General features: G+C 55.0%; 24 non-coding genes across 24 annotated transcripts; all 24 read right to left on the bottom strand.

Annotated features, from left to right (window-relative positions):
- Positions 1 to 505: 505 nt before the first annotated feature.
- LOC126140569 (5S ribosomal RNA) lies at positions 506 to 624 on the bottom strand. Its single transcript, XR_007529114.1, has one exon. It is a non-coding gene; the product is annotated as a 5S ribosomal RNA (ribosomal RNA).
- An 836-nt stretch (positions 625 to 1460) lies between these two features.
- Positions 1461 to 1579, bottom strand: LOC126140568 (5S ribosomal RNA). The gene has a single exon (XR_007529113.1). It is a non-coding gene; the product is annotated as a 5S ribosomal RNA (ribosomal RNA).
- An 836-nt stretch (positions 1580 to 2415) lies between these two features.
- On the bottom strand, positions 2416 to 2534 carry LOC126140567 (5S ribosomal RNA). The gene has a single exon (XR_007529112.1). It is a non-coding gene; the product is annotated as a 5S ribosomal RNA (ribosomal RNA).
- An 836-nt stretch (positions 2535 to 3370) lies between these two features.
- On the bottom strand, positions 3371 to 3489 carry LOC126140566 (5S ribosomal RNA). Its single transcript, XR_007529111.1, has one exon. It is a non-coding gene; the product is annotated as a 5S ribosomal RNA (ribosomal RNA).
- Positions 3490 to 4324: 835 nt separating this feature from the next.
- Positions 4325 to 4443, bottom strand: LOC126140565 (5S ribosomal RNA). The gene has a single exon (XR_007529110.1). It is a non-coding gene; the product is annotated as a 5S ribosomal RNA (ribosomal RNA).
- An 836-nt stretch (positions 4444 to 5279) lies between these two features.
- Positions 5280 to 5398, bottom strand: LOC126140563 (5S ribosomal RNA). The gene has a single exon (XR_007529108.1). It is a non-coding gene; the product is annotated as a 5S ribosomal RNA (ribosomal RNA).
- Positions 5399 to 6234: 836 nt separating this feature from the next.
- Positions 6235 to 6353, bottom strand: LOC126140562 (5S ribosomal RNA). The gene has a single exon (XR_007529107.1). It is a non-coding gene; the product is annotated as a 5S ribosomal RNA (ribosomal RNA).
- An 834-nt stretch (positions 6354 to 7187) lies between these two features.
- LOC126140409 (5S ribosomal RNA) lies at positions 7188 to 7304 on the bottom strand. Its single transcript, XR_007528968.1, has one exon. It is a non-coding gene; the product is annotated as a 5S ribosomal RNA (ribosomal RNA).
- An 835-nt stretch (positions 7305 to 8139) lies between these two features.
- Positions 8140 to 8258, bottom strand: LOC126140561 (5S ribosomal RNA). Its single transcript, XR_007529106.1, has one exon. It is a non-coding gene; the product is annotated as a 5S ribosomal RNA (ribosomal RNA).
- Positions 8259 to 9092: 834 nt separating this feature from the next.
- LOC126140946 (5S ribosomal RNA) lies at positions 9093 to 9210 on the bottom strand. The gene has a single exon (XR_007529454.1). It is a non-coding gene; the product is annotated as a 5S ribosomal RNA (ribosomal RNA).
- Positions 9211 to 10044: 834 nt separating this feature from the next.
- On the bottom strand, positions 10045 to 10163 carry LOC126140559 (5S ribosomal RNA). The gene has a single exon (XR_007529105.1). It is a non-coding gene; the product is annotated as a 5S ribosomal RNA (ribosomal RNA).
- Positions 10164 to 10997: 834 nt separating this feature from the next.
- LOC126140341 (5S ribosomal RNA) lies at positions 10998 to 11115 on the bottom strand. Its single transcript, XR_007528907.1, has one exon. It is a non-coding gene; the product is annotated as a 5S ribosomal RNA (ribosomal RNA).
- An 835-nt stretch (positions 11116 to 11950) lies between these two features.
- On the bottom strand, positions 11951 to 12069 carry LOC126140558 (5S ribosomal RNA). The gene has a single exon (XR_007529104.1). It is a non-coding gene; the product is annotated as a 5S ribosomal RNA (ribosomal RNA).
- An 846-nt stretch (positions 12070 to 12915) lies between these two features.
- LOC126140557 (5S ribosomal RNA) lies at positions 12916 to 13034 on the bottom strand. Its single transcript, XR_007529103.1, has one exon. It is a non-coding gene; the product is annotated as a 5S ribosomal RNA (ribosomal RNA).
- An 836-nt stretch (positions 13035 to 13870) lies between these two features.
- Positions 13871 to 13989, bottom strand: LOC126140556 (5S ribosomal RNA). The gene has a single exon (XR_007529102.1). It is a non-coding gene; the product is annotated as a 5S ribosomal RNA (ribosomal RNA).
- An 836-nt stretch (positions 13990 to 14825) lies between these two features.
- LOC126140555 (5S ribosomal RNA) lies at positions 14826 to 14944 on the bottom strand. Its single transcript, XR_007529101.1, has one exon. It is a non-coding gene; the product is annotated as a 5S ribosomal RNA (ribosomal RNA).
- Positions 14945 to 15780: 836 nt separating this feature from the next.
- LOC126140554 (5S ribosomal RNA) lies at positions 15781 to 15899 on the bottom strand. The gene has a single exon (XR_007529100.1). It is a non-coding gene; the product is annotated as a 5S ribosomal RNA (ribosomal RNA).
- Positions 15900 to 16735: 836 nt separating this feature from the next.
- On the bottom strand, positions 16736 to 16854 carry LOC126140553 (5S ribosomal RNA). The gene has a single exon (XR_007529099.1). It is a non-coding gene; the product is annotated as a 5S ribosomal RNA (ribosomal RNA).
- Positions 16855 to 17690: 836 nt separating this feature from the next.
- Positions 17691 to 17809, bottom strand: LOC126140551 (5S ribosomal RNA). The gene has a single exon (XR_007529097.1). It is a non-coding gene; the product is annotated as a 5S ribosomal RNA (ribosomal RNA).
- Positions 17810 to 18645: 836 nt separating this feature from the next.
- Positions 18646 to 18764, bottom strand: LOC126140550 (5S ribosomal RNA). Its single transcript, XR_007529096.1, has one exon. It is a non-coding gene; the product is annotated as a 5S ribosomal RNA (ribosomal RNA).
- Positions 18765 to 19604: 840 nt separating this feature from the next.
- Positions 19605 to 19723, bottom strand: LOC126140548 (5S ribosomal RNA). The gene has a single exon (XR_007529095.1). It is a non-coding gene; the product is annotated as a 5S ribosomal RNA (ribosomal RNA).
- Positions 19724 to 20559: 836 nt separating this feature from the next.
- Positions 20560 to 20678, bottom strand: LOC126140547 (5S ribosomal RNA). Its single transcript, XR_007529094.1, has one exon. It is a non-coding gene; the product is annotated as a 5S ribosomal RNA (ribosomal RNA).
- Positions 20679 to 21514: 836 nt separating this feature from the next.
- Positions 21515 to 21633, bottom strand: LOC126140546 (5S ribosomal RNA). Its single transcript, XR_007529093.1, has one exon. It is a non-coding gene; the product is annotated as a 5S ribosomal RNA (ribosomal RNA).
- Positions 21634 to 22471: 838 nt separating this feature from the next.
- Positions 22472 to 22590, bottom strand: LOC126140545 (5S ribosomal RNA). Its single transcript, XR_007529092.1, has one exon. It is a non-coding gene; the product is annotated as a 5S ribosomal RNA (ribosomal RNA).
- Between the last annotated feature and the right edge of the window lie 767 nt (positions 22591 to 23357).

Below are 23357 nucleotides of genomic sequence, written 5' to 3'. Positions count from 1 at the left end.
ACTGGTAGCGATGTGGGCTTCCTCGCCTCGCCTCGCCTCACACCAGGTGTCTGCGTAGTTTGCAGTGCATTCGCACCATTCCTATCCCTGTCCCTGTCCCCGTCCCGACTTGTCCCGACTTTGCTCGACTGCCGCTCGCTGCCGCTCGGGTCGTGGTCCATATGACAGCGCAAGCACGACAAACGTCTGCGGGACGAGACGAGACGAGACGAGACGAGACGACTAAGGAATAAATTCGTGGTTACAAATCAAATTTGGAACTCTACACTCCTACACAACAATAGGCGGTACGTATTTCAGAATTCACCTGCCGATTCGTACTGTTTTGTCGTTTTCAAAGTCTTCTTGGCAAACGTGGTTAGCACATTCTCCCTCAAACTGAGTTAATTACTGCATTTTCGTACCATTACAGTAGTTTAAAAGGCTTAAAGAAGCAACTTTGTCACAACAGAAAGGTAGTTTGAAAATTGGGCTGGCGACATAACAAAAAACATAACAGGAAGGGAGCCAACAGCACCCGGGTTTCCCAGGCGGTCACCCATCCAAGTACTAGCCGGGCCCGATGATGCTTAACTTCGGTGATCGGACGAGAACCGGTGTATTCATCATGGTATGGCCGTTGGCGCTCATCTAATGTAGGAGCACGGCAGAATTCGCGTTCGGCTTTTCTCCCAACACACAAAATGTTAGTTTGCGGCCGCATTTGACGAAAGCGCTTCCTTCCGCAACCGCCAGTTCCTCGAGGACGGCGCGGGGAGGCGCGCCCGGCGTCCCAGCAGAGTGACGGCCGAATTGGCGGGCGCACCGCCGCGTGTGTGAGACGCACTGCTGCTCGTTGCACCCCCTGTCATTCGCTGGGCGCGTGCAGCCTTCGACACTAGCGGAGGACGCATCTTGTCCCTGGTGCTCAGCGGAGGGCCTGTGCGGGGTGCGCCAGTGTCGTGCTGGAGGGCCCACTGGTAGCGATGTGGGCTTCCTCGCCTCGCCTCGCCTCACACCAGGTGTCTGCGTAGTTTGCAGTGCATTCGCACCATTCCTATCCCTGTCCCGGTCCCCGTCCCGACTTGTCCCGACTTTGCTCGACTGCCGCTCGCTGCCGCTCGGGTCGTGGTCCATATGACAGCGCAAGCACGACAAACGTCTGCGGGACGAGACGAGACGAGACGAGACGAGACGACTAAGGAATAAATTCGTGGTTACAAATCAAATTTGGAACTCTACACTCCTACACAACAATAGGCGGTACGTATTTCAGAATTCACCTGCCGATTCGTACTGTTTTGTCGTTTTCAAAGTCTTCTTGGCAAACGTGGTTAGCACATTCTCTCTCAAACTGAGTTAATTACTGCATTTTCGTACCATTACAGTAGTTTAAAAGGCTTAAGGAAGCATCTTTGTCACAACAGAAAGGTAGTTTGAAAATTGGGCTGGCGACATAACAAAAAACATAACAGGAAAAGAGCCAACAGCACCCGGGTTTCCCAGGCGGTCACCCATCCAAGTACTAGCCGGGCCCGATGATGCTTAACTTCGGTGATCGGACGAGAACCGGTGTATTCATCATGGTATGGCCGTTGGCGCTCATCTAATGTAGGAGCACGGCAGAATTCGCGTTCGGCTTTTCTCCCAACACACAAAATGTTAGTTTTCGGCCGCATTTGACGAAAGCGCTTCCTTCCGCAACCGCCAGTTCCTCGAGGACGGCGCGGGGAGGCGCGCCCGGCGTCCCAGCAGAGTGACGGCCGAATTGGCGGGCGCACCGCCGCGTGTGTGAGACGCACTGCTGCTCGTTGCACCCCCTGTCATTCGCTGGGCGCGTGCAGCCTTCGACACTAGCGGAGGACGCATCTTGTCCCTGGTGCTCAGCGGAGGGCCTGTGCGGGGTGCGCCAGTGTCGTGCTGGAGGGCCCACTGGTAGCGATGTGGGCTTCCTCGCCTCGCCTCGCCTCACACCAGGTGTCTGCGTAGTTTGCAGTGCATTCGCACCATTCCTATCCCTGTCCCTGTCCCCGTCCCGACTTGTCCCGACTTTGCTCGACTGCCGCTCGCTGCCGCTCGGGTCGTGGTCCATATGACAGCGCAAGCACGACAAACGTCTGCGGGACGAGACGAGACGAGACGAGACGAGACGACTAAGGAATAAATTCGTGGTTACAAATCAAATTTGGAACTCTACACTCCTACACAACAATAGGCGGTACGTATTTCAGAATTCACCTGCCGATTCGTACTGTTTTGTCGTTTTCAAAGTCTTCTTGGCAAACGTGGTTAGCACATTCTCTCTCAAACTGAGTTAATTACTGCATTTTCGTACCATTACAGTAGTTTAAAAGGCTTAAGGAAGCATCTTTGTCACAACAGAAAGGTAGTTTGAAAATTGGGCTGGCGACATAACAAAAAACATAACAGGAAAAGAGCCAACAGCACCCGGGTTTCCCAGGCGGTCACCCATCCAAGTACTAGCCGGGCCCGATGATGCTTAACTTCGGTGATCGGACGAGAACCGGTGTATTCATCATGGTATGGCCGTTGGCGCTCATCTAATGTAGGAGCACGGCAGAATTCGCGTTCGGCTTTTCTCCCAACACACAAAATGTTAGTTTTCGGCCGCATTTGACGAAAGCGCTTCCTTCCGCAACCGCCAGTTCCTCGAGGACGGCGCGGGGAGGCGCGCCCGGCGTCCCAGCAGAGTGACGGCCGAATTGGCGGGCGCACCGCCGCGTGTGTGAGACGCACTGCTGCTCGTTGCACCCCCTGTCATTCGCTGGGCGCGTGCAGCCTTCGACACTAGCGGAGGACGCATCTTGTCCCTGGTGCTCAGCGGAGGGCCTGTGCGGGGTGCGCCAGTGTCGTGCTGGAGGGCCCACTGGTAGCGATGTGGGCTTCCTCGCCTCGCCTCGCCTCACACCAGGTGTCTGCGTAGTTTGCAGTGCATTCGCACCATTCCTATCCCTGTCCCGGTCCCCGTCCCGACTTGTCCCGACTTTGCTCGACTGCCGCTCGCTGCCGCTCGGGTCGTGGTCCATATGACAGCGCAAGCACGACAAACGTCTGCGGGACGAGACGAGACGAGACGAGACGAGACGACTAAGGAATAAATTCGTGGTTACAAATCAAATTTGGAACTCTACACTCCTACACAACAATAGGCGGTACGTATTTCAGAATTCACCTGCCGATTCGTACTGTTTTGTCGTTTTCAAAGTCTTCTTGGCAAACGTGGTTAGCACATTCTCTCTCAAACTGAGTTAATTACTGCATTTTCGTACCATTACAGTAGTTTAAAAGGCTTAAGGAAGCATCTTTGTCACAACAGAAAGGTAGTTTGAAAATTGGGCTGGCGACATAACAAAAAACATAACAGGAAAAGAGCCAACAGCACCCGGGTTTCCCAGGCGGTCACCCATCCAAGTACTAGCCGGGCCCGATGATGCTTAACTTCGGTGATCGGACGAGAACCGGTGTATTCATCATGGTATGGCCGTTGGCGCTCATCTAATGTAGGAGCACGGCAGAATTCGCGTTCGGCTTTTCTCCCAACACACAAAATGTTAGTTTTCGGCCGCATTTGACGAAAGCGCTTCCTTCCGCAACCGCCAGTTCCTCGAGGACGGCGCGGGGAGGCGCGCCCGGCGTCCCAGCAGAGTGACGGCCGAATTGGCGGGCGCACCGCCGCGTGTGTGAGACGCACTGCTGCTCGTTGCACCCCCTGTCATTCGCTGGGCGCGTGCAGCCTTCGACACTAGCGGAGGACGCATCTTGTCCCTGGTGCTCAGCGGAGGGCCTGTGCGGGGTGCGCCAGTGTCGTGCTGGAGGGCCCACTGGTAGCGATGTGGGCTTCCTCGCCTCGCCTCGCCTCACACCAGGTGTCTGCGTAGTTTGCAGTGCATTCGCACCATTCCTATCCCTGTCCCGGTCCCCGTCCCGACTTGTCCCGACTTTGCTCGACTGCCGCTCGCTGCCGCTCGGGTCGTGGTCCATATGACAGCGCAAGCACGACAAACGTCTGCGGGACGAGACGATACGAGACGAGACGAGACGACTAAGGAATAAATTCGTGGTTACAAATCAAATTTGGAACTCTACACTCCTACACAACAATAGGCGGTACGTATTTCAGAATTCACCTGCCGATTCGTACTGTTTTGTCGTTTTCAAAGTCTTCTTGGCAAACGTGGTTAGCACATTCTCCCTCAAACTGAGTTAATTACTGCATTTTCGTACCATTACAGTAGTTTAAAAGGCTTAAGGAAGCATCTTTGTCACAACAGAAAGGTAGTTTGAAAATTGGGCTGGCGACATAACAAAAAAAAAACAGGAAGGGAGCCAACAGCACCCGGGTTTCCCAGGCGGTCACCCATCCAAGTACTAGCCGGGCCCGATGATGCTTAACTTCGGTGATCGGACGAGAACCGGTGTATTCATCATGGTATGGCCGTTGGCCCTCATCTAATGTAGGAGCACGGCAGAATTCGCGTTCGGCTTTTCTCCCAACACACAAAATGTTAGTTTGCGGCCGCATTTGACGAAAGCGCTTCCTTCCGCAACCGCCAGTTCCTCGAGGACGGCGCGGGGAGGCGCGCCCGGCGTCCCAGCAGAGTGACGACCGAATTGGCGGGCGCACCGCCGCGTGTGTGAGACGCACTGCTGCTCGTTGCACCCCCTGTCATTCGCTGGGCGCGTGCAGCCTTCGACACTAGCGGAGGACGCATCTTGTCCCTGGTGCTCAGCGGAGGGCCTGTGCGGGGTGCGCCAGTGTCGTGCTGGAGGGCCCACTGGTAGCGATGTGGGCTTCCTCGCCTCGCCTCGCCTCACACCAGGTGTCTGCGTAGTTTGCAGTGCATTCGCACCATTCCTATCCCTGTCCCGGTCCCCGTCCCGACTTGTCCCGACTTTGCTCGACTGCCGCTCGCTGCCGCTCGGGTCGTGGTCCATATGACAGCGCAAGCACGACAAACGTCTGCGGGACGAGACGAGACGAGACGAGACGAGACGACTAAGGAATAAATTCGTGGTTACAAATCAAATTTGGAACTCTACACTCCTACACAACAATAGGCGGTACGTATTTCAGAATTCACCTGCCGATTCGTACTGTTTTGTCGTTTTCAAAGTCTTCTTGGCAAACGTGGTTAGCACATTCTCTCTCAAACTGAGTTAATTACTGCATTTTCGTACCATTACAGTAGTTTAAAAGGCTTAAGGAAGCATCTTTGTCACAACAGAAAGGTAGTTTGAAAATTGGGCTGGCGACATAACAAAAAACATAACAGGAAAAGAGCCAACAGCACCCGGGTTTCCCAGGCGGTCACCCATCCAAGTACTAGCCGGGCCCGATGATGCTTAACTTCGGTGATCGGACGAGAACCGGTGTATTCATCATGGTATGGCCGTTGGCGCTCATCTAATGTAGGAGCACGGCAGAATTCGCGTTCGGCTTTTCTCCCAACACACAAAATGTTAGTTTTCGGCCGCATTTGACGAAAGCGCTTCCTTCCGCAACCGCCAGTTCCTCGAGGACGGCGCGGGGAGGCGCGCCCGGCGTCCCAGCAGAGTGACGGCCGAATTGGCGGGCGCACCGCCGCGTGTGTGAGACGCACTGCTGCTCGTTGCACCCCCTGTCATTCGCTGGGCGCGTGCAGCCTTCGACACTAGCGGAGGACGCATCTTGTCCCTGGTGCTCAGCGGAGGGCCTGTGCGGGGTGCGCCAGTGTCGTGCTGGAGGGCCCACTGGTAGCGATGTGGGCTTCCTCGCCTCGCCTCGCCTCACACCAGGTGTCTGCGTAGTTTGCAGTGCATTCGCACCATTCCTATCCCTGTCCCGGTCCCCGTCCCGACTTGTCCCGACTTTGCTCGACTGCCGCTCGCTGCCGCTCGGGTCGTGGTCCATATGACAGCGCAAGCACGACAAACGTCTGCGGGACGAGACGAGACGAGACGAGACGAGACGACTAAGGAATAAATTCGTGGTTACAAATCAAATTTGGAACTCTACACTCCTACACAACAATAGGCGGTACGTATTTCAGAATTCACCTGCCGATTCGTACTGTTTTGTCGTTTTCAAAGTCTTCTTGGCAAACGTGGTTAGCACATTCTCTCTCAAACTGAGGTAATTACTGCATTTTCGTACCATTACAGTAGTTTAAAAGGCTTAAGGAAGCATCTTTGTCACAACAGAAAGGTAGTTTGAAAATTGGGCTGGCGACATAACAAAAAACATAACAGGAAAAGAGCCAACAGCACCCGGGTTTCCCAGGCGGTCACCCATCCAAGTACTAGCCGGGCCCGATGATGCTTAACTTCGGTGATCGGACGAGAACCGGTGTATTCATCATGGTATGGCCGTTGGCGCTCATCTAATGTAGGAGCACGGCAGAATTCGCGTTCGGCTTTTCTCCCAACACACAAAATGTTAGTTTTCGGCCGCATTTGACGAAAACGCTTCCTTCCGCAACCGCCAGTTCCTCGAGGACGGCGCGGGGAGGCGCGCCCGGCGTCCCAGCAGAGTGACGGCCGAATTGCGGGCGCACCGCCGCGTGTGTGAGACGCACTGCTGCTCGTTGCACCCCCTGTCATTCGCTGGGCGCGTGCAGCCTTCGACACTAGCGGAGGACGCATCTTGTCCCTGGTGCTCAGCGGAGGGCCTGTGCGGGGTGCGCCAGTGTCGTGCTGGAGGGCCCACTGGTAGCGATGTGGGCTTCCTCGCCTCGCCTCGCCTCACACCAGGTGTCTGCGTAGTTTGCAGTGCATTCGCACCATTCCTATCCTGTCCCGGTCCCCGTCCCGACTTGTCCCGACTTTGCTCGACTGCCGCTCGCTGCCGCTCGGGTCGTGGTCCATATGACAGCGCAAGCACGACAAACGTCTGCGGGACGAGACGATACGAGACGAGACGAGACGACTAAGGAATAAATTCGTGGTTACAAATCAAATTTGGAACTCTACACTCCTACACAACAATAGGCGGTACGTATTTCAGAATTCACCTGCCGATTCGTACTGTTTTGTCGTTTTCAAAGTCTTCTTGGCAAACGTGGTTAGCACATTCTCCCTCAAACTGAGTTAATTACTGCATTTTCGTACCATTACAGTAGTTTAAAAGGCTTAAGGAAGCATCTTTGTCACAACAGAAAGGTAGTTTGAAAATTGGGCTGGCGACATAACAAAAAAAAAAACAGGAAGGGAGCCAACAGCACCCGGGTTTCCAGGCGGTCACCCATCCAAGTACTAGCCGGGCCCGATGATGCTTAACTTCGGTGATCGGACGAGAACGGTGTATTCATCATGGTATGGCCGTTGGCCCTCATCTAATGTAGGAGCACGGCAGAATTCGCGTTCGGCTTTTCTCCCAACACACAAAATGTTAGTTTGCGGCCGCATTTGACGAAAGCGCTTCCTTCCGCAACCGCCAGTTCCTCGAGGACGGCGCGGGGAGGCGCGCCCGGCGTCCCAGCAGAGTGACGACCGAATTGGCGGGCGCACCGCCGCGTGTGTGAGACGCACTGCTGCTCGTTGCACGCCCTGTCATTCGCTGGGCGCGTGCAGCCTTCGACACTAGCGGAGGACGCATCTTGTCCCTGGTGCTCAGCGGAGGGCCTGTGCGGGGTGCGCCAGTGTCGTGCTGGAGGGCCCACTGGTAGCGATGTGGGCTTCCTCGCCTCGCCTCGCCTCACACCAGGTGTCTGCGTAGTTTGCAGTGCATTCGCACCATTCCTATCCCTGTCCCTGTCCCCGTCCCGACTTGTCCCGACTTTGCTCGACTGCCGCTCGCTGCCGCTCGGGTCGTGGTCCATATGACAGCGCAAGCACGACAAACGTCTGCGGGACGAGACGAGACGAGACGAGACGAGACGACTAAGGAATAAATTCGTGGTTACAAATCAAATTTGGAACTCTACACTCCTACACAACAATAGGCGGTACGTATTTCAGAATTCACCTGCCGATTCGTACTGTTTTGTCGTTTTCAAAGTCTTCTTGGCAAACGTGGTTAGCACATTCTCTCTCAAACTGAGTTAATTACTGCATTTTCGTACCATTACAGTAGTTTAAAAGGCTTAAGGAAGCATCTTTGTCACAACAGAAAGGTAGTTTGAAAATTGGGCTGGCGACATAACAAAAAACATAACAGGAAAGAGCCAACAGCACCCGGGTTTCCCAGGCGGTCACCCATCCAAGTACTAGCCGGGCCCGATGATGCTTAACTTCGGTGATCGGACGAGAACCGGTGTATTCATCATGGTATGGCCGTTGGCGCTCATCTAATGTAGGAGCACGGCAGAATTCGCGTTCGGCTTTTCTCCCAACACACAAAATGTTAGTTTTCGGCCGCATTTGACGAAAGCGCTTCCTTCCGCAACCGCCAGTTCCTCGAGGACGGCGCGGGGAGGCGCGCCCGGCGTCCCAGCAGAGTGACGGCCGAATTGGCGGGCGCACCGCCGCGTGTGTGAGACGCACTGCTGCTCGTTGCACCCCCTGTCATTCGCTGGGCGCGTGCAGCCTTCGACACTAGCGGAGGACGCATCTTGTCCCTGGTGCTCAGCGGAGGGCCTGTGCGGGGTGCGCCAGTGTCGTGCTGGAGGGCCCACTGGTAGCGATGTGGGCTTCCTCGCCTCGCCTCGCCTCACACCAGGTGTCTGCGTAGTTTGCAGTGCATTCGCACCATTCTATCCCTGTCCCGGTCCCCGTCCCGACTTGTCCCGACTTTGCTCGACTGCCGCTCGCTGCCGCTCGGGTCGTGGTCCATATGACAGCGCAAGCACGACAAACGTCTGCGGGACGAGACGAGACGAGACGAGACGAGACGACTAAGGAATAAATTCGTGGTTACAAATCAAATTTGGAACTCTACACTCCTACACAACAATAGGCGGTACGTATTTCAGAATTCACCTGCCGATTCGTACTGTTTTGTCGTTTTCAAAGTCTTCTTGGCAAACGTGGTTAGCACATTCTCTCTCAAACTGAGTTATTACTGCATTTTCGTACCATTACAGTAGTTTAAAAGGCTTAAGGAAGCATCTTTGTCACAACAGAAAGGTAGTTTGAAAATTGGGCTGGCGACATAACAAAAAACATAACAGGAAAAGAGCCAACAGCACCCGGGTTTCCAGGCGGTCACCCATCCAAGTACTAGCCGGGCCCGATGATGCTTAACTTCGGTGATCGGACGAGAACCGGTGTATTCATCATGGTATGGCCGTTGGCGCTCATCTAATGTAGGAGCACGGCAGAATTCGCGTTCGGCTTTTCTCCCAACACACAAAATGTTAGTTTTCGGCCGCATTTGACGAAAGCGCTTCCTTCCGCAACCGCCAGTTCCTCGAGGACGGCGCGGGGAGGCGCGCCCGGCGTCCCAGCAGAGTGACGGCCGAATTGGCGGGCGCACCGCCGCGTGTGTGAGACGCACTGCTGCTCGTTGCACCCCCTGTCATTCGCTGGGCGCGTGCAGCCTTCGACACTAGCGGAGGACGCATCTTGTCCCTGGTGCTCAGCGGAGGGCCTGTGCGGGGTGCGCCAGTGTCGTGCTGGAGGGCCCACTGGTAGCGATGTGGGCTTCCTCGCCTAGCCTCGCCTCACACCAGGTGTCTGCGTAGTTTGCAGTGCATTCGCACCATTCCTATCCCTGTCCCGGTCCCCGTCCCGACTTGTCCGACTTTGCTCGACTGCCGCTCGCTGCCGCTCGGGTCGTGGTCCATATGACAGCGCAAGCACGACAAACGTCTGCGGGACGAGACGATACGAGACGAGACGAGACGACTAAGGAATAAATTCGTGGTTACAAATCAAATTTGGAACTCTACACTCCTACACAACAATAGGCGGTACGTATTTCAGAATTCACCTGCCGATTCGTACTGTTTTGTCGTTTTCAAAGTCTTCTTGGCAAACGTGGTTAGCACATTCTCCCTCAAACTGAGTTAATTACTGCATTTTCGTACCATTACAGTAGTTTAAAAGGCTTAAGGAAGCATCTTTGTCACAACAGAAAGGTAGTTTGAAAATTGGGCTGGCGACATAACAAAAAAAAAACAGGAAGGGAGCCAACAGCACCCGGGTTTCCCAGGCGGTCACCCATCCAAGTACTAGCCGGGCCCGATGATGCTTAACTTCGGTGATCGGACGAGAACCGGTGTATTCATCATGGTATGGCCGTTGGCCCTCATCTAATGTAGGAGCACGGCAGAATTCGCGTTCGGCTTTTCTCCCAACACACAAAATGTTAGTTGCGGCCGCATTTGACGAAAGCGCTTCCTTCCGCAACCGCCAGTTCCTCGAGGACGGCGCGGGAGGCGCGCCCGGCGTCCCAGCAGAGTGACGACCGAATTGGCGGGCGCACCGCCGCGTGTGTGAGACGCACTGCTGCTCGTTGCACCCCCTGTCATTCGCTGGGCGCGTGCAGCCTTCGACACTAGCGGAGGACGCATCTTGTCCCTGGTGCTCAGCGAGGGCCTGTGCGGGGTGCGCCAGTGTCGTGCTGGAGGGCCCACTGGTAGCGATGTGGGCTTCCTCGCCTCGCCTCGCCTCACACCAGGTGTCTGCGTAGTTTGCAGTGCATTCGCACCATTCCTATCCCTGTCCCGGTCCCCGTCCCGACTTGTCCCGACTTTGCTCGACTGCCGCTCGCTGCCGCTCGGGTCGTGGTCCATATGACAGCGCAAGCACGACAAACGTCTGCGGGACGAGACGAGACGAGACGAGACGAGACGACTAAGGAATAAATTCGTGGTTACAAATCAAATTTGGAACTCTACACTCCTACACAACAATAGGCGGTACGTATTTCAGAATTCACCTGCCTATTCGTACTGTTTTGTCGTTTTCAAAGTCTTCTTGGCAAACGTGGTTAGCACATTCTCTCTCAAACTGAGTTAATTACTGCATTTTCGTACCATTACAGTAGTTTAAAAGGCTTAAGGAAGCATCTTTGTCACAACAGAAAGGTAGTTTGAAAATTGGGCTGGGCGACATAACAAAAAACATAACAGGAAAAGAGCCAACAGCACCCGGGTTTCCCAGGCGGTCACCCATCCAAGTACTAGCCGGGCCGATGATGCTTAACTTCGGTGATCGGACGAGAACCGGTGTATTCATCATGGTATGGCCGTTGGCGCTCATCTAATGTAGGAGCACGGCAGAATTCGCGTTCGGCTTTTCTCCCAACACACAAAATGTTAGTTTTCGGCCGCATTTGACGAAAGCGCTTCCTTCCGCAACCGCCAGTTCCTCGAGGACGGCGCGGGGAGGCGCGCCCGGCGTCCAGCAGAGTGACGGCCGAATTGGCGGGCGCACCGCCGCGTGTGTGAGACGCACTGCTGCTCGTTGCACCCCCTGTCATTCGCTGGGCGCGTGCAGCCTTCGACACTAGCGGAGGACGCATCTTGTCCCTGGTGCTCAGCGGAGGGCCTGTGCGGGGGTGCGCCAGTGTCGTGCTGGAGGGCCCACTGGTAGCGATGTGGGCTTCCTCGCCTCGCCTCGCCTCACAACCAGGTGTCTGCGTAGTTTGCAGTGCATTCGCACCATTCCTATCCCTGTCCCGGTCCCCGTCCCGACTTGTCCCGACTTTGCTCGACTGCCGCTCGCTGCCGCTCGGGTCGTGGTCCATATGACAGCGCAAGCACGACAAACGTCTGCGGGACGAGACGAGACGAGACGAGACGAGACGACTAAGGAATAAATTCGTGGTTACAAATCAAATTTGGAACTCTACACTCCTACACAACAATAGGCGGTACGTATTTCAGAATTCACCTGCCGATTCGTACTGTTTTGTCGTTTCAAAGTCTTCTTGGCAAACGTGGTTAGCACATTCTCTCTCAAACTGAGGTAATTACTGCATTTTCGTACCATTACAGTAGTTTAAAAGGCTTAAGGAAGCATCTTTGTCACAACAGAAAGGTAGTTTGAAAATTGGGCTGGCGACATAACAAAAAACATAACAGGAAAGAGCCAACAGCACCCGGGTTTCCCAGGCGGTCACCCATCCAAGTACTAGCCGGGCCCGATGATGCTTAACTTCGGTGATCGGACGAGAACCGGTGTATTCATCATGGTATGGCCGTTGGCGCTCATCTAATGTAGGAGCACGGCAGAATTCGCGTCGGCTTTTCTCCCAACACACAACCAACACACAAAATGTTAGTTTTCGGCCGCATTTGACGAAAACGCTTCCTTCCGCAACCGCCAGTTCCTCGAGGACGGCGCGGGGAGGCGCGCCCGGCGTCCCAGCAGAGTGACGGCCGAATTGGCGGGCGCACCGCCGCGTGTGTGAGACGCACTGCTGCTCGTTGCACCCCCTGTCATTCGCTGGGCGCGTGCAGCCTTCGACACTAGCGGAGGACGCATCTTGTCCCTGGTGCTCAGCGGAGGGCCTGTGCGGGGTGCGCCAGTGTCGTGCTGGAGGGCCCACTGGTAGCGATGTGGGCTTCCTCGCCTCGCCTCGCCTCACACCAGGTGTCTGCGTAGTTTGCAGTGCATTCGCACCATTCCTATCCCTGTCCCGGTCCCCGTCCCGACTTGTCCCGACTTTGCTCGACTGCCGCTCGCTGCCGCTCGGGTCGTGGTCCATATGACAGCGCAAGCACGACAAACGTCTGCGGGACGAGACGATACGAGACGAGACGAGACGACTAAGGAATAAATTCGTGGTTACAAATCAAATTTGGAACTCTACACTCCTACACAACAATAGGCGGTACGTATTTCAGAATTCACCTGCCGATTCGTACTGTTTTGTCGTTTTCAAAGTCTTCTTGGCAAACGTGGTTAGCACATTCTCCCTCAAACTGAGTTAATTACTGCATTTTCGTACCATTACAGTAGTTTAAAAGGCTTAAGGAAGCATCTTTGTCACAACAGAAAGGTAGTTTGAAAATTGGGCTGGCGACATAACAAAAAAAAAAACAGGAAGGGAGCCAACAGCACCCGGGTTTCCCAGGCGGTCACCCATCCAAGTACTAGCCGGGCCCGATGATGCTTAACTTCGGTGATCGGACGAGAACCGGTGTATTCATCATGGTATGGCCGTTGGCCCTCATCTAATGTAGGAGCACGGCAGAATTCGCGTTCGGCTTTTCTCCCAACACACAAAATGTTAGTTTGCGGCCGCATTTGACGAAAGCGCTTCCTTCCGCAACCGCCAGTTCCTCGAGGACGGCGCGGGGAGGCGCGCCCGGCGTCCCAGCAGAGTGACGACCGAATTGGCGGGCGCACCGCCGCGTGTGTGAGACGCACTGCTGCTCGTTGCACCCCCTGTCATTCGCTGGGCGCGTGCAGCCTTCGACACTAGCGGAGGACGCATCTTGTCCCTGGTGCTCAGCGGAGGGCCTGTGCGGGGTGCGCCAGTGTCGTGCTGGAGGGCCCACTGGTAGCGATGTGGGCTTCCTCGCCTCGCCTCGCCTCACACCAGGTGTCTGCGTAGTTTGCAGTGCATTCGCACCATTCCTATCCCTGTCCCTGTCCCCGTCCCGACTTGTCCCGACTTTGCTCGACTGCCGCTCGCTGCCGCTCGGGTCGTGGTCCATATGACAGCGCAAGCACGACAAACGTCTGCGGGACGAGACGAGACGAGACGAGACGAGACGACTAAGGAATAAATTCGTGGTTACAAATCAAATTTGGAACTCTACACTCCTACACAACAATAGGCGGTACGTATTTCAGAATTCACCTGCCGATTCGTACTGTTTTGTCGTTTTCAAAGTCTTCTTGGCAAACGTGGTTAGCACATTCTCTCTCAAACTGAGTTAATTACTGCATTTTCGTACCATTACAGTAGTTTAAAAGGCTTAAGGAAGCATCTTTGTCACAACAGAAAGGTAGTTTGAAAATTGGGCTGGCGACATAACAAAAAACATAACAGGAAAAGAGCCAACAGCACCCGGGTTTCCCAGGCGGTCACCCATCCAAGTACTAGCCGGGCCCGATGATGCTTAACTTCGGTGATCGGACGAGAACCGGTGTATTCATCATGGTATGGCCGTTGGCGCTCATCTAATGTAGGAGCACGGCAGAATTCGCGTTCGGCTTTTCTCCCAACACACAAAATGTTAGTTTTCGGCCGCATTTGACGAAAGCGCTTCCTTCCGCAACCGCCAGTTCCTCGAGGACGGCGCGGGGAGGCGCGCCCGGCGTCCCAGCAGAGTGACGGCCGAATTGGCGGGCGCACCGCCGCGTGTGTGAGACGCACTGCTGCTCGTTGCACCCCCTGTCATTCGCTGGGCGCGTGCAGCCTTCGACACTAGCGGAGGACGCATCTTGTCCCTGGTGCTCAGCGGAGGGCCTGTGCGGGGTGCGCCAGTGTCGTGCTGGAGGGCCCACTGGTAGCGATGTGGGCTTCCTCGCCTCGCCTCGCCTCACACCAGGTGTCTGCGTAGTTTGCAGTGCATTCGCACCATTCCTATCCCTGTCCCGGTCCCCGTCCCGACTTGTCCCGACTTTGCTCGACTGCCGCTCGCTGCCGCTCGGGTCGTGGTCCATATGACAGCGCAAGCACGACAAACGTCTGCGGGACGAGACGAGACGAGACGAGACGAGACGACTAAGGAATAAATTCGTGGTTACAAATCAAATTTGGAACTCTACACTCCTACACAACAATAGGCGGTACGTATTTCAGAATTCACCTGCCGATTCGTACTGTTTTGTCGTTTTCAAAGTCTTCTTGGCAAACGTGGTTAGCACATTCTCTCTCAAACTGAGTTAATTACTGCATTTTCGTACCATTACAGTAGTTTAAAAGGCTTAAGGAAGCATCTTTGTCACAACAGAAAGGTAGTTTGAAAATTGGGCTGGCGACATAACAAAAAACATAACAGGAAAAGAGCCAACAGCACCCGGGTTTCCCAGGCGGTCACCCATCCAAGTACTAGCCGGGCCCGATGATGCTTAACTTCGGTGATCGGACGAGAACCGGTGTATTCATCATGGTATGGCCGTTGGCGCTCATCTAATGTAGGAGCACGGCAGAATTCGCGTTCGGCTTTTCTCCCAACACACAAAATGTTAGTTTTCGGCCGCATTTGACGAAAGCGCTTCCTTCCGCAACCGCCAGTTCCTCGAGGACGGCGCGGGGAGGCGCGCCCGGCGTCCCAGCAGAGTGACGGCCGAATTGGCGGGCGCACCGCCGCGTGTGTGAGACGCACTGCTGCTCGTTGCACCCCCTGTCATTCGCTGGGCGCGTGCAGCCTTCGACACTAGCGGAGGACGCATCTTGTCCCTGGTGCTCAGCGGAGGGCCTGTGCGGGGTGCGCCAGTGTCGTGCTGGAGGGCCCACTGGTAGCGATGTGGGCTTCCTCGCCTCGCCTCGCCTCACACCAGGTGTCTGCGTAGTTTGCAGTGCATTCGCACCATTCCTATCCCTGTCCCGGTCCCCGTCCCGACTTGTCCCGACTTTGCTCGACTGCCGCTCGCTGCCGCTCGGGTCGTGGTCCATATGACAGCGCAAGCACGACAAACGTCTGCGGGACGAGACGATACGAGACGAGACGAGACGACTAAGGAATAAATTCGTGGTTACAAATCAAATTTGGAACTCTACACTCCTACACAACAATAGGCGGTACGTATTTCAGAATTCACCTGCCGATTCGTACTGTTTTGTCGTTTTCAAAGTCTTCTTGGCAAACGTGGTTAGCACATTCTCCCTCAAACTGAGTTAATTACTGCATTTTCGTACCATTACAGTAGTTTAAAAGGCTTAAGGAAGCATCTTTGTCACAACAGAAAGGTAGTTTGAAAATTGGGCTGGCGACATAACAAAAAAAAAAACAGGAAGGGAGCCAACAGCACCCGGGTTTCCCAGGCGGTCACCCATCCAAGTACTAGCCGGGCCCGATGATGCTTAACTTCGGTGATCGGACGAGAACCGGTGTATTCATCATGGTATGGCCGTTGGCCCTCATCTAATGTAGGAGCACGGCAGAATTCGCGTTCGGCTTTTCTCCCAACACACAAAATGTTAGTTTGCGGCCGCATTTGACGAAAGCGCTTCCTTCCGCAACCGCCAGTTCCTCGAGGACGGCGCGGGGAGGCGCGCCCGGCGTCCCAGCAGAGTGACGACCGAATTGGCGGGCGCACCGCCGCGTGTGTGAGACGCACTGCTGCTCGTTGCACCCCCTGTCATTCGCTGGGCGCGTGCAGCCTTCGACACTAGCGGAGGACGCATCTTGTCCCTGGTGCTCAGCGGAGGGCCTGTGCGGGGTGCGCCAGTGTCGTGCTGGAGGGCCCACTGGTAGCGATGTGGGCTTCCTCGCCTCGCCTCGCCTCACACCAGGTGTCTGCGTAGTTTGCAGTGCATTCGCACCATTCCTATCCCTGTCCCTGTCCCCGTCCCGACTTGTCCCGACTTTGCTCGACTGCCGCTCGCTGCCGCTCGGGTCGTGGTCCATATGACAGCGCAAGCACGACAAACGTCTGCGGGACGAGACGAGACGAGACGAGACGAGACGACTAAGGAATAAATTCGTGGTTACAAATCAAATTTGGAACTCTACACTCCTACACAACAATAGGCGGTACGTATTTCAGAATTCACCTGCCGATTCGTACTGTTTTGTCGTTTTCAAAGTCCTCTTGGCAAACGTGGTTAGCACATTCTCTCTCAAACTGAGTTAATTACTGCATTTTCGTACCATTACAGTAGTTTAAAAGGCTTAAGGAAGCATCTTTGTCACAACAGAAAGGTAGTTTGAAAATTGGGCTGGCGACATAACAAAAAACATAACAGGAAAAGAGCCAACAGCACCCGGGTTTCCCAGGCGGTCACCCATCCAAGTACTAGCCGGGCCCGATGATGCTTAACTTCGGTGATCGGACGAGAACCGGTGTATTCATCATGGTATGGCCGTTGGCGCTCATCTAATGTAGGAGCACGGCAGAATTCGCGTTCGGCTTTTCTCCCAACACACAAAATGTTAGTTTTCGGCCGCATTTGACGAAAGCGCTTCCTTCCGCAACCGCCAGTTCCTCGAGGACGGCGCGGGGAGGCGCGCCCGGCGTCCCAGCAGAGTGACGGCCGAATTGGCGGGCGCACCGCCGCGTGTGTGAGACGCACTGCTGCTCGTTGCACCCCCTGTCATTCGCTGGGCGCGTGCAGCCTTCGACACTAGCGGAGGACGCATCTTGTCCCTGGTGCTCAGCGGAGGGCCTGTGCGGGGTGCGCCAGTGTCGTGCTGGAGGGCCCACTGGTAGCGATGTGGGCTTCCTCGCCTCGCCTCGCCTCACACCAGGTGTCTGCGTAGTTTGCAGTGCATTCGCACCATTCCTATCCCTGTCCCGGTCCCCGTCCCGACTTGTCCCGACTTTGCTCGACTGCCGCTCGCTGCCGCTCGGGTCGTGGTCCATATGACAGCGCAAGCACGACAAACGTCTGCGGGACGAGACGAGACGAGACGAGACGAGACGACTAAGGAATAAATTCGTGGTTACAAATCAAATTTGGAACTCTACACTCCTACACAACAATAGGCGGTACGTATTTCAGAATTCACCTGCCGATTCGTACTGTTTTGTCGTTTTCAAAGTCTTCTTGGCAAACGTGGTTAGCACATTCTCTCTCAAACTGAGTTAATTACTGCATTTTCGTACCATTACAGTACTTTAAAAGGCTTAAGGAAGCATCTTTGTCACAACAGAAAGGTAGTTTGAAAATTGGGCTGGCGACATAACAAAAAACATAACAGGAAGGGAGCCAACAGCACCCGGGTTTCCCAGGCGGTCACCCATCCAAGTACTAGCCGGGCCCGATGATGCTTAACTTCGGTGATCGGACGAGAACCGGTGTATTCATCATGGTATGGCCGTTGGCGCTCATCTAATGTAGGAGCACGGCAGAATTCGCGTTCGGCTTTTCTCCCAACACACAAAATGTTAGTTTTCGGCCGCATTTGACGAAAGCGCTTCCTTCCGCAACCGCCAGTTCCTCGAGGACGGCGCGGGGAGGCGCGCCCGGCGTCCCAGCAGAGTGACGGCCGAATTGGCGGGCGCACCGCCGCGTGTGTGAGACGCACTGCTGCTCGTTGCACCCCCTGTCATTCGCTGGGCGCGTGCAGCCTTCGACACTAGCGGAGGACGCATCTTGTCCCTGGTGCTCAGCGGAGGGCCTGTGCGGGGTGCGCCAGTGTCGTGCTGGAGGGCCCACTGGTAGCGATGTGGGCTTCCTCGTCTCGCCTCGCCTCACACCAGGTGTCTGCGTAGTTTGCAGTGCATTCGCACCATTCCTATCCCTGTCCCGGTCCCCGTCCCGACTTGTCCCGACTTTGCTCGACTGCCGCTCGCTGCCGCTCGGGTCGTGGTCCATATGACAGCGCAAGCACGACAAACGTCTGCGGGACGAGACGAGACGAGACGAGACGAGACGACTAAGGAATAAATTCGTGGTTACAAATCAAATTTGGAACTCTACACTCCTACACAACAATAGGCGGTACGTATTTCAGAATTCACCTGCCGATTCGTACTGTTTTGTCGTTTTCAAAGTCTTCTTGGCAAACGTGGTTAGCACATTCTCCCTCAAACTGAGTTAATTACTGCATTTTCGTACCATTACAGTAGTTTAAAAGGCTTAAGGAAGCATCTTTGTCACAACAGAAAGGTAGTTTGAAAATTGGGCTGGCGACATAACAAAAAACATAACAGGAAGGGAGCCAACAGCACCCGGGTTTCCCAGGCGGTCACCCATCCAAGTACTAGCCGGGCCCGATGATGCTTAACTTCGGTGATCGGACGAGAACCGGTGTATTCATCATGGTATGGCCGTTGGCGCTCATCTAATGTAGGAGCACGGCAGAATTCGCGTTCGGCTTTTCTCCCAACACACAAAATGTTAGTTTTCGGCCGCATTTGACGAAAGCGCTTCCTTCCGCAACCGCCAGTTCCTCGAGGACGGCGCGGGGAGGCGCGCCCGGCGTCCCAGCAGAATGACGGCCGAATTGGCGGGCGCACCGCCGCGTGTGTGAGACGCACTGCTGCTCGTTGCACCCCCTGTCATTCGCTGGGCGCGTGCAGCCTTCGACACTAGCGGAGGACGCATCTTGTCCCTGGTGCTCAGCGGAGGGCCTGTGCGGGGTGCGCCAGTGTCGTGCTGGAGGGCCCACTGGTAGCGATGTGGGCTTCCTCGCCTCGCCTCGCCTCACACCAGGTGTCTGCGTAGTTTGCAGTGCATTCGCACCATTCCTATCCCTGTCCCTGTCCCCGTCCCGACTTGTCCCGACTTTGCTCGACTGCCGCTCGCTGCCGCTCGGGTCGTGGTCCATATGACAGCGCAAGCACGACAAACGTCTGCGGGACGAGACGAGACGAGACGAGACGAGACGACTAAGGAATAAATTCGTGGTTACAAATCAAATTTGGAACTCTACACTCCTACACAACAATAGGCGGTGACGTATTTCAGAAATCACCTGCCGATTCGTACTGTTTTGTCGTTTTCAAAGTCTTCTTGGCAAACTTGGTTAGCACATTCTCCCTCAAACTGAGTTAATTACTGCATTTTCGTACCATTACAGTAGTTTAAAAGGCTTAAGGAAGCATCTTTGTCACAACAGAAAGGTAGTTTGAAAATTGGGCTGGCGACATAACAAAAAAAAAAAAAACAGGAAGGGAGCCAACAGCACCCGGGTTTCCCAGGCGGTCACCCATCCAAGTACTAGCCGGGCCCGATGATGCTTAACTTCGGTGATCGGACGAGAACCGGTGTATTCATCATGGTATGGCCGTTGGCGCTCATCTAATGTAGGAGCACGGCAGAATTCGCGTTCGGCTTTTCTCCCAACACACAAAATGTTAGTTTTCGGCCGCATTTGACGAAAGCGCTTCCTTCCGCAACCGCCAGTTCCTCGAGGACGGCGCGGGGAGGCGCGCCCGGCGTCCCAGCAGAATGACGGCCGAATTGGCGGGCGCACCGCCGCGTGTGTGAGACGCACTGCTGCTCGTTGCACCCCCTGTCATTCGCTGGGCGCGTGCAGCCTTCGACACTAGCGGAGGACGCATCTTGTCCCTGGTGCTCAGCGGAGGGCCTGTGCGGGGTGCGCCAGTGTCGTGCTGGAGGGCCCACTGGTAGCGATGTGGGCTTCCTCGCCTCGCCTCGCCTCACACCAGGTGTCTGCGTAGTTTGCAGTGCATTCGCACCATTCCTATCCCTGTCCCGGTCCCCGTCCCGACTTGTCCCGACTTTGCTCGACTGCCGCTCGCTGCCGCTCGGGTCGTGGTCCATATGACAGCGCAAGCACGACAAACGTCTGCGGGACGAGACGAGACGAGACGAGACGAGACGACTAAGGAATAAATTCGTGGTTACAAATCAAATTTGGAACTCTACACTCCTACACAACAATAGGCGGTACGTATTTCAGAATTCACCTGCCGATTCGTACTGTTTTGTCGTTTTCAAAGTCTTCTTGGCAAACGTGGTTAGCACATTCTCTCTCAAACTGAGTTAATTACTGCATTTTCGTACCATTACAGTAGTTTAAAAGGCTTAAGGAAGCATCTTTGTCACAACAGAAAGGTAGTTTGAAAATTGGGCTGGCGACATAACAAAAAACATAACAGGAAGGGAGCCAACAGCACCCGGGTTTCCCAGGCGGTCACCCATCCAAGTACTAGCCGGGCCCGATGATGCTTAACTTCGGTGATCGGACGAGAACCGGTGTATTCATCATGGTATGGCCGTTGGCGCTCATCTAATGTAGGAGCACGGCAGAATTCGCGTTCGGCTTTTCTCCCAACACACAAAATGTTAGTTTTCGGCCGCATTTGACGAAAGCGCTTCCTTCCGCAACCGCCAGTTCCTCGAGGACGGCGCGGGGAGGCGCGCCCGGCGTCCCAGCAGAGTGACGGCCGAATTGGCGGGCGCACCGCCGCGTGTGTGAGACGCACTGCTGCTCGTTGCACCCCCTGTCATTCGCTGGGCGCGTGCAGCCTTCGACACTAGCGGAGGACGCATCTTGTCCCTGGTGCTCAGCGGAGGGCCTGTGCGGGGTGCGCCAGTGTCGTGCTGGAGGGCCCACTGGTAGCGATGTGGGCTTCCTCGCCTCGCCTCGCCTCACACCAGGTGTCTGCGTAGTTTGCAGTGCATTCGCACCATTCCTATCCCTGTCCCGGTCCCCGTCCCGACTTGTCCCGACTTTGCTCGTCTGCCGCTCGCTGCCGCTCGGGTCGTGGTCCATATGACAGCGCAAGCACGACAAACGTCTGCGGGACGAGACGAGACGAGACGAGACGAGACGACTAAGGAATAGATTCGTGGTTACAAATCAAATTTGGAACTCTACACTCCTACACAACAATAGGCGGTAAGTATTTCAGAATTCACCTGCCGATTCGTACTGTTTTGTCGTTTTCAAAGTCTTCTTGGCAAACGTGGTTAGCACATTCTCCCTCAAACTGAGTTAATTACTGCATTTTCGTACCATTACAGTAGTTTAAAAGGCTTAAGGAAGCATCTTTGTCACAACAGAAAGGTAGTTTGAAAATTGGGCTGGCGACATAACAAAAAACATAACAGGAAGGGAGCCAACAGCACCCGGGTTTCCCAGGCGGTCACCCATCCAAGTACTAGCCGGGCCCGATGATGCTTAACTTCGGTGATCGGACGAGAACCGGTGTATTCATCATGGTATGGCCGTTGGCGCTCATCTAATGTAGGAGCACGGCAGAATTCGCGTTCGGCTTTTCTCCCAACACACAAAATGTTAGTTTTCGGCCGCATTTGACGAAAGCGCTTCCTTCCGCAACCGCCAGTTCCTCGAGGACGGCGCGGGGAGGCGCGCCCGGCGTCCCAGCAGAATGACGGCCGAATTGGCGGGCGCACCGCCGCGTGTGTGAGACGCACTGCTGCTCGTTGCACCCCCTGTCATTCGCTGGGCGCGTGCAGCCTTCGACACTAGCGGAGGACGCATCTTGTCCCTGGTGCTCAGCGGAGGGCCTGTGCGGGGTGCGCCAGTGTCGTGCTGGAGGGCCCACTGGTAGCGATGTGGGCTTCCTCGCCTCGCCTCGCCTCACACCAGGTGTCTGCGTAGTTTGCAGTGCATTCGCACCATTCCTATCCCTGTCCCTGTCCCCGTCCCGACTTGTCCCGACTTTGCTCGACTGCCGCTCGCTGCCGCTCGGGTCGTGGTCCATATGACAGCGCAAGCACGACAAACGTCTGCGGGACGAGACGAGACGAGACGAGACGAGACGACTAAGGAATAAATTCGTGGTTACAAATCAAATTTGGAACTCTACACTCCTACACAACAATAGGCGGTGACGTATTTCAGAAATCACCTGCCGATTCGTACTGTTTTGTCGTTTTCAAAGTCTTCTTGGCAAACTTGGTTAGCACATTCTCCCTCAAACTGAGTTAATTACTGCATTTTCGTACCATTACAGTAGTTTAAAAGGCTTAAGGAAGCATCTTTGTCACAACAGAAAGGTAGTTTGAAAATTGGGCTGGCGACATAACAAAAAAAAAAAACAGGAAGGGAGCCAACAGCACCCGGGTTTCCCAGGCGGTCACCCATCCAAGTACTAGCCGGGCCCGATGATGCTTAACTTCGGTGATCGGACGAGAACCGGTGTATTCATCATGGTATGGCCGTTGGCGCTCATCTAATGTAGGAGCACGGCAGAATTCGCGTTCCGCTTTTCTCCCAACACACAAAATGTTAGTTTTCGGCCGCATTTGACGAAAGCGCTTCCTTCCGCAACCGCCAGTTCCTTGAGGACGGCGCGGGGAGGCGCGCCCGGCGTCCCAGCAGAGTGACGGCCGAATTGGCGGGCGCACCGCCGCGTGTGTGAGACGCACTGCTGCTCGTTGCACCCCCTGTCATTCGCTGGGCGCGTGCAGCCTTCGACACTAGCGGAGGACGCATCTTGTCCCTGGTGCTCAGCGGAGGGCCTGTGCGGGGTGCGCCAGTGTCGTGCTGGAGGGCCCACTGGTAGCGATGTGGGCTTCCTCGCCTCGCCTCGCCTCACACCAGGTGTCTGCGTAGTTTGCAGTGCATTCGCACCATTCCTATCCCTGTCCCTGTCCCCGTCCCGACTTGTCCCGACTTTGCTCGACTGCCGCTCGCTGCCGCTCGGGTCGTGGTCCATATGACAGCGCAAGCACGACAAACGTCTGCGGGACGAGACGAGACGAGACGAGACGAGACGACTAAGGAATAAATTCGTGGTTACAAATCAAATTTGGAACTCTACACTCCTACACAACAATAGGCGGTACGTATTTCAGAATTCACCTGCCGATTCGTACTGTTTTGTCGTTTTCAAAGTCTTCTTGGCAAACGTGGTTAGCACATTCTCCCTCAAACTGAGTTAATTACTGCATTTTCGTACCATTACAGTAGTTTAAAAGGCTTAAGGAAGCA

This window comes from Schistocerca cancellata, unplaced genomic scaffold (genome assembly GCF_023864275.1).
Source record: "Schistocerca cancellata isolate TAMUIC-IGC-003103 unplaced genomic scaffold, iqSchCanc2.1 HiC_scaffold_705, whole genome shotgun sequence".
Taxonomy (NCBI): Eukaryota; Metazoa; Arthropoda; class Insecta; order Orthoptera; family Acrididae; genus Schistocerca; species Schistocerca cancellata.
This window is presented reverse-complemented; position numbering and strand designations above follow the sequence as displayed.